At 31.9% G+C, this 8,950-nt stretch overlaps 1 pseudogene; it reads right to left on the bottom strand.

Annotated features, from left to right (window-relative positions):
• LOC111375563 overlaps positions 1-1,222 on the bottom strand; it is a 4,416-nt pseudogene extending 3,194 nt beyond the window's left edge.
• Between the last annotated feature and the right edge of the window lie 7,728 nt (positions 1,223-8,950).

Genomic DNA, 8,950 nt, shown 5'->3' with positions numbered 1-8,950 from the left:
TAATTATTAAAAAATATTCAACAAAATAGAAATGGGAAAAACCTTGTTACACCGCGGTAGATAGAAGTTCTTTGCCCAAATGTATCAATGGATTTCCTTGGCACTGAATCTATTGCACCAGTTTGGCTGTCAAGTGCATTACCAGAATGCTGTTTACCGTCTATTGTAGAGCTCTCCCCCGCATTACCATTCAAAAATGGCAAAGGAGAATCTGATTGTGAGCCTGTGCTCATTGAAAGGGACAAAATTTGTGCACTAGCAGTGCACGGTGGTGGCTCCGCCTCATTTTTGGCCGTGTTCTCCTCCGGTTGTGGCAGAGCTGGATTATTCCTTAACCAGTTTTTTATCATAGAGAGGCCAATAGTACTATTGTCATTCATCCCTATTCCACTGCGATTGCTTGTTGGATGAGAAGTTGGCTCAGATTCTTGGTAAATGTAACTTGATGCAGTGATGTTATTGCAAGTACTGGATTGATATTTCTTATGTTCTTGATCATTATATGAATGGCCACCAAGAAAATTTTCTAGTCTTGGTATTTGATTTTCTAGGTTTTGGCTGCTGCATGAGAAAGAGTTCGTGCTCATTTCCTTCAAATTCCAATCTGCTTAAGAACAGAAAAATAAAAATAAAAACAGGAGGGAAAAAGAGGATTAAAATTTAAATCGAAACCCAGTTCGATAAGAAAAGAAGCTAAAATGGATAGCACTCAATCCTTTACAATACATTATACCACGCAAGCTATTACTTATTAGGTCTATTTACTACTCCGCTACAGAAATAGTCTGCATGAAGGATAAATAAATGAAGTTAACAGATTTTAAAGAAATTTCAGTCTGACCTTGAGATTGATTGTTCCCGTTGAAAGCTTCTAATATGCCAAAAGGGGCTGTAAGATTTAGAGAAGGTATGGTTGAATCTGAAGTGAGATCAAAACACTCCCCAGGAACTTCTTCTGTGCCTGCAGAGATTTCATCTGAGTTCAAGCCTAAATTTTGTGAAGGTTGTGATGAGAGTACTTGTTGTGGTGAAAGAGAGAACCCCAACCAGTTATTCATGGAATCCATTTTAGGGTTTTTAGTGGAGAAACAGATTATTGCTACTGTAATGGTATTCTAGTACATGCATAAAGTACAGAGGTTTGAAGGAAGAAGAAGAAGAAGAGGAAAGGTCCAAAAGATAAAAATAAATCATTTCTTTCAATGCAATATGAAGATTTATATGAATTCTCTCACACCCTCTAATTGGCCATAAATGGGGTGCACTCTACTTCATGGGCAGTCAAGACACTAATCCCAATAAACCTCTTATGATTCCACCAAGAGGACCAACATGAAGGGGTTGATGAATGTGTTATTGGCCTTTCACAAGTGATGAAGGCTATCTTTTCCAAGAGTTGAAATCCCAACTTTGGGTAATATACAAATAAAGTTAGTAAATTTTAATAAAAATTGATGAAATATATGATTGAAAAGTTTTCGAATTTATTAAAATTAATTATTGACTTTAATTTAAATTTAATTAGTTTTTTAATTAAATCAAACATGGACTAAATTTTTAGCAACACGGTGTGTAAATTTATAGCTAAAATTGTGTTTTCAAGGTATTCATTTGGACATGTCAAATTAATTTTCTTAAATCGAAAACTAACATATTATAAAATTCATAATGGCAAAATGCAGTTATCAAAACTTTCTATCTAGATAAATAAATGGGAGATTTCAAAACTTGATTAGGAGATAGATTCATGCTTTGTATGCAAATTTAAGATTTTAAATATATATATATTTTTAATTCTTTTTCAAGGGAAGTGCCCAAATTAATTAGAAGAAAATGACTTGAACTCTTTGTTCAAACTAAAACCTAGAACATTCCAATTCTCCTCAAGTCACACATTTTTCTTTCTTTCTTTCTTTCTTCTTTAATATTATGTAATAAAGTATATACGGTATATCTCTGTTTACCAGTATGATGACCTAAAAATTAAATAATGAAAAGGTACACGAGGACTAATATAAAAATATATATTATGTATATAGGGTTCTGTACAATTGTAGCAAGTTTAAAGTTGAACTTATCTTGATGATGCAAATTATGTATTTTAACCTAATAACTTGCACATGGGTAGTAGTCCTTGAGCATGTGGTAATTTCGTAATCTTAAAACAATCTTCATTAATTCCACCTTTGAACGTTCAACGATTTTCTTGATTCTTCTTACCTTTAGATTAAATAAAACCTTCTTTATTGGCTACCTAGCCATATGAGAGCATAAGAGTTACTTTTTATCTGCTTAATTCAAATTAAGCTCTCATATCATCCCTCACATTGAACAAAAAAAAAAAAAGGCTTGTAAATAATAATTAAAAAAAGCGAGAAGTACAATTAAATGTTAAGATTGTTGTAGAGATACAAGAAAAAAAGATAAGAAAATGAACCAATAAATTAAAATATATATCTTTATTAAAAATGATGTAATTCTTTTAGTTGCCATTTCATAGGAGAGTGCGCATGAATTCTTTGAAAGCCTCTCTAAAGATAGTGAATCTTACTACTTGAGAAGAATGTTAAAAGATGATAGCTCTGTATTTTATCGAACCCAAAGCACTATATATAATCATGACTATCAAGCATGTAAACTGTAAAGAATAAATCAATCAAGTTAATTGTTTGTCGCATTGCACTTTAATCGGTTCCATAAAGCTCAAATTGACTTATTAGATCTAGTCGTCAACTAGTTGGTCATACGATTTTGCGTGAGATCATCGATTTTTGACACACATCAAGTTTCAAGGGTGAAAATGATGCTTCTCTCTAAAATAAGAAAAGTGTAGAAAATGGATCAAGAGATGAGTATCGAATTAAAAATAAGTAGTAAATTAAATATTGTCTCTTTTGCTAATTGAATAAGTGTCTCATTTTACTTAAAAGTTGATATATTAAGGTCCCATTTGAGCCACATTAATATAAGAATGATAATGAAAAATATAGTCATTACGGACCCCACACAAGAAATAAATTTTCAAATATGGTAGTTTGATGTGATGGAGAATGATTATATTTTTCATTTTAATGAGTAAATAATGAGAAACAAACAGGGGCTAAGACATGTCAAGAGTCATATGATATTTGGAGCACGGGTTTTTCTGGCCCAAGTGTATCCTGTCTTTACCATGAATCATTTTCCTTTATTAACAATAATTGTTAATTTACTAATATCTACAGGTTCCTTAATTTTCTTTCTTCCACATAGAGGAAATAGGGTAATTCGTTGGAATCACCCGATGCCAACATGTTCCACGGTACAGCTCCCAAACCCTAAGTTCGAAAGACATGAATTGCTTTGTCGTCGAACTTTCTCACATTCCTTCCCATATATACCCATCACATTATTCTACTTTATGTTATCTGATAGATACTCAGCCTTAATCATCAAACTGCTCCCCCGCTACCAACGGGTCTCTCTCTCTCTGTGTGTGCAATGTGCAGTGCACATAACAATAATTCATGCATGGACTGACACTATCTTTTAACTAAAACGTGCAAAAAAAGTGGAATATTGAGAGAATCTATTACATAAGCTAAAAATGAATTATAAGTGAAAAAATAATATGCAAATATGCATGCATGTACCCCCCTATACGAGGACACTAACCCCTGTTTTCCGCTTCTTGGGTTTCGTCTCGTACTCAAGATTTAGGGACAGATTGGATGCAAATTTTCGTTATTCCTAAGGTATTCTATTTCCTGAATATAATTTACGACAAAAAAGCTTAATTTGTTAACTGTAGTTCTCTGCCATTTCCTTTGTATTAAATGGAAGTTTTTGAGTCAGCTTAGTTAGATCATTCCATCTTCTTTATTTTCTCTCGGAGAATATGCATATTTAACTTAGAAGTTACTGTTCTAGAAAATTGTTAGTAAAAAAAAAAAAAAAAAATATTTACATTGAAAATTCTGTTTGGTGAATTAGAACATGAACTCAGTTCTTAATTATCTTCTAATTAACGCGAAAAAAGTATAAAAGTGTGCTCTTTTATTATTCATGCTGCCGCATAATTAAGAGCTTATTTGGTAGGGCTTAAAAGTCAATTAAAATCAATTTTTTGACCGTTATTTCACTATTTCAATCGTCATTTTTTAATTTTTCTCTCATAGGTAAGACCTACTTTCTCTCTAACGATCAAAAAATCAATTATCAAAATTCCCACCGAACAAGCACTAAATAATTTAATAATGTAAATGGGACGTATTTTTAGGGTTTATAAGAACCACCTCGTTGAGCTAGAAACCATATGTAGAAATGACTTTTATTTCACATAACCATCAATTTGAATATAATTAATAATAAATTAATTATTATTTACAAAAGTAAAAGCTGTAGGCAAAATTAATATTTTCACTCTAAAAATGTCACGTGAGGGGAATTTCCTCATAAATAATATCCAATGAACATTGACAATTTCATTTTAATTAATAATAGCACAAAACCAATTTCAAAGCATATTAATTATTGAGTAGCGGGATCAATAATTTCTCGTTGTCAAAAATAAAATAACTTCACAATGTAAAAAGCATTAGTTTCCATGCTTGGTGCTTAAGAGGTTTCATATAACTAATAAGTTTAAAATAATTAAACTTTTCTTAATCAAAAATCCAGAGAGTAATTAAATTACTCATTATAAAGTAAAAATTTATTTAGCCCCTGTTTGGTTCCCATTATTTCTTCATTAAAATGAAAATATGACCATTATTCATCACATCAAGTCATCAAATATGAATTTCTATATCTTTTGTACGATCGTAACGGCTATATTTTTCTTTTTTATTCTTCCAAAAATGAGAAATAAACGGGACTTAAACTTTTAAATGAGACGAGACTTAGACCCTTGTATCACTCGGTGAAATGAACCCTAGGGAATGGTTTCCAAAGAGTCAAAAGTTTTGTGGCATGATTGTGATGATATTACCGAGACCGTTTACTATTTTTTTTTTTTTTAAAATTTTACAGTGAGACCGGAGCATGAAATTGCAGGCCTTTTGATAATATTATTATATTATCAGTTCACGAGTAAAAAAGGGCTGGCCAGTGCAATGGCAATGTGTTTTTACCATCTTTTGATTCCTTTTCTTCACAGTCAAACTTACCTGAGAGTTTTTCGCACAATCCGAGAATCAGATACAGATATATAACTATATAATACAGTCTCTTTCATCTGCAAATTTCCCTACATTTGTTAGTCATGATAATTGTTTCTCCTTTTACTGGTCAATCTTTGTGGGCATACTTCTGAATTTTTGAATTTTTTTACTAGATATTCAAAAATGGGTTTTGCTACGCCCAGTAACTCTTTCTCAGTCAGGCTTGGACAGAATAGCAGAGCAAGTACAAGTATTTTTAGCATAACAAAAATGCCTTCATGCCATCCACACCAGAATAAATAGAGTTTTCCGAAAAAACCTGCTAGTGGAGGAAGACCTCCTAGGAATAATAGACATTATAAAAGTAATTAGTATTTTTGGCATTAAAAGGTATTTTTGACTGATAATTAGTCCAAAAAATACTATTAATTCGGCAACAAAACCACTCATACCAGCTCCTCACGAATAAAAGGATTAAAAACATTTAATTGAAATGATTAACATTTTTTGTAAAAAATAGTTTTTTTTTTAGAACGTTCTAAAAAATCTTTATTTTGTTTTGTCCTTTATCCAAGTTTAGCAACTAAAAAAAAAAGTTTTCGCGGGCGAATTTGACATAGAAAATGATCGAACATATATATCGGGGATCGAAATTTCTTAATTCACGCAAGACCCACGAGCAAAGTTATGAGGCTAAAGACTCTTATGAAGCTTCATATAGTAATTACAGACAAATTGATATTATTTCCCACCAAATTCCGTGGTCAATTTAAAGGCAAGATGGAGAAAAGTTTGTAGTCATTAAAAGGGCACTTCAAGTGCCTAGCACCACAATGGAGCGTCCATTGTCGGACGCAGATATTTTGAGTTGGTGAAACATAATCAAACTTGAAAAAAATACAAATTTATGTTTATCTCAAACATTGTCATCATTTTCATCACTTTTATCTCGAATAATCCTTTCATTAATATTGTGATCATCAAAAGAAAAACATATTTAAGTTTTCTGCATTCTAGTTCAAACAAAGACAAAAATCACAGCAAGAATACATTACTATAAAATCGCCAAAACAAGATATAAATTGGACCACTTAAGCGGATCCCCAATTCCATTTCATAAGAAAATAAAAAAGAAATCATCAACAAAATAATAACTCCTCAAATAATGAGCTTCAAATTTGATATCTGAAGGGGGAAAAAAGATTCAAATCTAGGTAGGTGGGTCACTCTACCCACTAGGACCCACTATGGGCCTGCCACTAAATGGAGGGATTAGTGTGACTCAAGTGGGTAGTGTGACTACATTGAGAAATTAGTCATATTAGGTAGCTTGTTGGTAGAGATGGAAGGAATTCCACGGCAAAAGAGAGGTGTTCACGCATAGATGAAAATTTTATATCACAATGGTTCAGCGATCGTGGATGTGTGATGGTCAACGATTCTAGGACCATTTAATCCCAATGGTTGAATGGGTTTTTGATTTGAAAGAAAAATCACAATGACTTGTCCATCTCTTATACTAAGATCTAAGGCGTACTAAAAATGACATGGAAAAAGATTATTGAATCATTTATGTGTTATGCATATATGCTGAATCAAAGTGACATGATATTGGTGAGTGCATCTTTGGATGAATGTGATTTGATTTGTTGACTAGCTAGACAGGATAACTAAGTTGATTGGTAGGTGCACACTAAAAAAAGGTGATCTTTAACGAATTCTTTTATTGTATTAATCTAAAATAAGAATCATCATGCTGATATCTTATATCACTATATGCTAAAAATATGACATTTTCCAAAAAAACCTCATGTTGGATATTCCTCCATTCATCTAGACATTTCACATTAAACCAATCTTTAAAAATACTTATTTCTTTTTCTCCTATTGACGAAGATCATGGCATTATGCATTCCATTTTCAGCATTTCAATTTGGTCAAGATTGATAGTAAGATAAATTTTTCATTTCATATGTACCCAGTCGAGGCCATGATACATGGCCCTATTAAATTTATAGAGATTAATGCTTGATCAACTCGACCTTCTGATCAATTAGGTGTATTAACTAGAATAAAACTGATGAAGTTAGGATTTTACACACAATACATAATGATAAAAAAACTCACATAGCTACACAAATGAAAGAGAAGTCATTTATATTATGATCAAGAAATTTGAATTACAACACTAGTAAAAGGATGAGAATTGATTATAAATTTTAATGGTGATATTATTCTAAATATATATATGTAAACTTATAACTAGAGAGAGAGAGAGAGAGAGAGAGAGAGAGAGAGAGAGAGAGAGAGAGAGAGAATTGAAGTATATATTAATGAGAAGAAGACAAATTAAGAAAGAGGAAAAGGAAGCGGTGGGAACTGGGATTTTGTTGGAGAAATCAGCGGAGCACCCGTGCCTCCTCGGAAACTACTTCTCAGTCTGTATAATAATTATAGTAATCACTAATCCCTCTCTCTCTCTCTCTCAACTCCCCACGAAAGTAAATTCCAATATTAAAGTTAAAAAAACATTATCAATCAAAGAGCCCATAAAAGGGTAACCAATGGCTGGTAAGTTTTCCCAGCCCAGCTAGCATTCAGCTTTGTTAGAAGAAAGATACTAGAAGTATAGTGTTTTTGCATAGAAAATTTTTTCACTGGCTCAAGTGTCGAAACATCATTCAAAGATAGAAGAAATATAATTTATAATTATATAGATAAGGACAATGCTAAATTTTTTTTACACAATCCTTTACTTACTACTCACAATAGGGGTGGGGATCACAAGCCGCCATTTTTTAAATACATACGGGATCCCCACATTATGTGAGAGGGAGTGAAAGATTTTGTCGACCATAATTTGTACATATATATTTATCCTATAGATAATAAAGAAAAAGATAGTCGACATCATTGATTAATTAAGTTTTTATAATTTATTTTCACTCTTTCTTTACATCCTCTCTTTTATATAATGTTAAGATCCACAAAGTACAATCATAGTCCCATTGAAGAGTCTTCTCTCCATTACCGATTGTACTTGTTACATGTATAACAATGCACATCGTAGATGCTCTTACTTTCCATTACTATTTTATTTAAACTAAGAAGTGGAATTTATACAAAAATGAAAAAAAACGTGTGCAAAAATAAGCCAAGCCATTGCCAACCTCAAACAATTAGCTAGCTATGGTGGAACCTCATATTTTTATGAGTAACGCTATGTATCTCCATTAGAGATGATCATCATATAATGTGTCATTGCATTAAATGTTGAGACCAATAAGTAGGTCTTATATATCCATATATTTAATTGGTCATATAATTTCATGCAGATTATGTGTCATAGATCAATGCTAAACTCTAATGAAAATAAAAGAAAAATTGCAATGACGATTCCTAACTTTCTCAATTTTTGCAGACTTTACCGTAACCTTTAATTTATTCCAATCAATATCTCTAATCTTTCAAAAATATGCACCTGGAGTCCAAATAGATAGAAAGCATTCATTTGACTGTTAGTTGATCAATAAAATAGATTTTGACCAATTTTGATCAAATTAGAAGAGGTAAAATGGTAACTTTGCAATTACCACATTAATTAAATAAATAAATAAAATAAAAATTGGTCAAAATGAGTTAATATAAAAATGATAAGTTTGTATTTTATACATAAAATGAGTTAAAATAAAAATCATTTCTTTCACATCCCCATCCACACCCCCACCCAATCCCCATTACCTTACCAAACCAGGAAAGCCATCGGGCAGCCACTAGCCCCCACCGTTGTCGCCGACCCAAACTACTGG

The sequence above is a fragment of the Olea europaea genome, unplaced genomic scaffold, assembly GCF_002742605.1.
Source record: "Olea europaea var. sylvestris unplaced genomic scaffold, O_europaea_v1 scaffold139, whole genome shotgun sequence".
NCBI classification, from domain to species: Eukaryota; Viridiplantae; Streptophyta; class Magnoliopsida; order Lamiales; family Oleaceae; genus Olea; species Olea europaea.
Note: the sequence above shows the minus strand (reverse complement) of the source record. Positions and strands in the feature narration are given on the sequence as shown.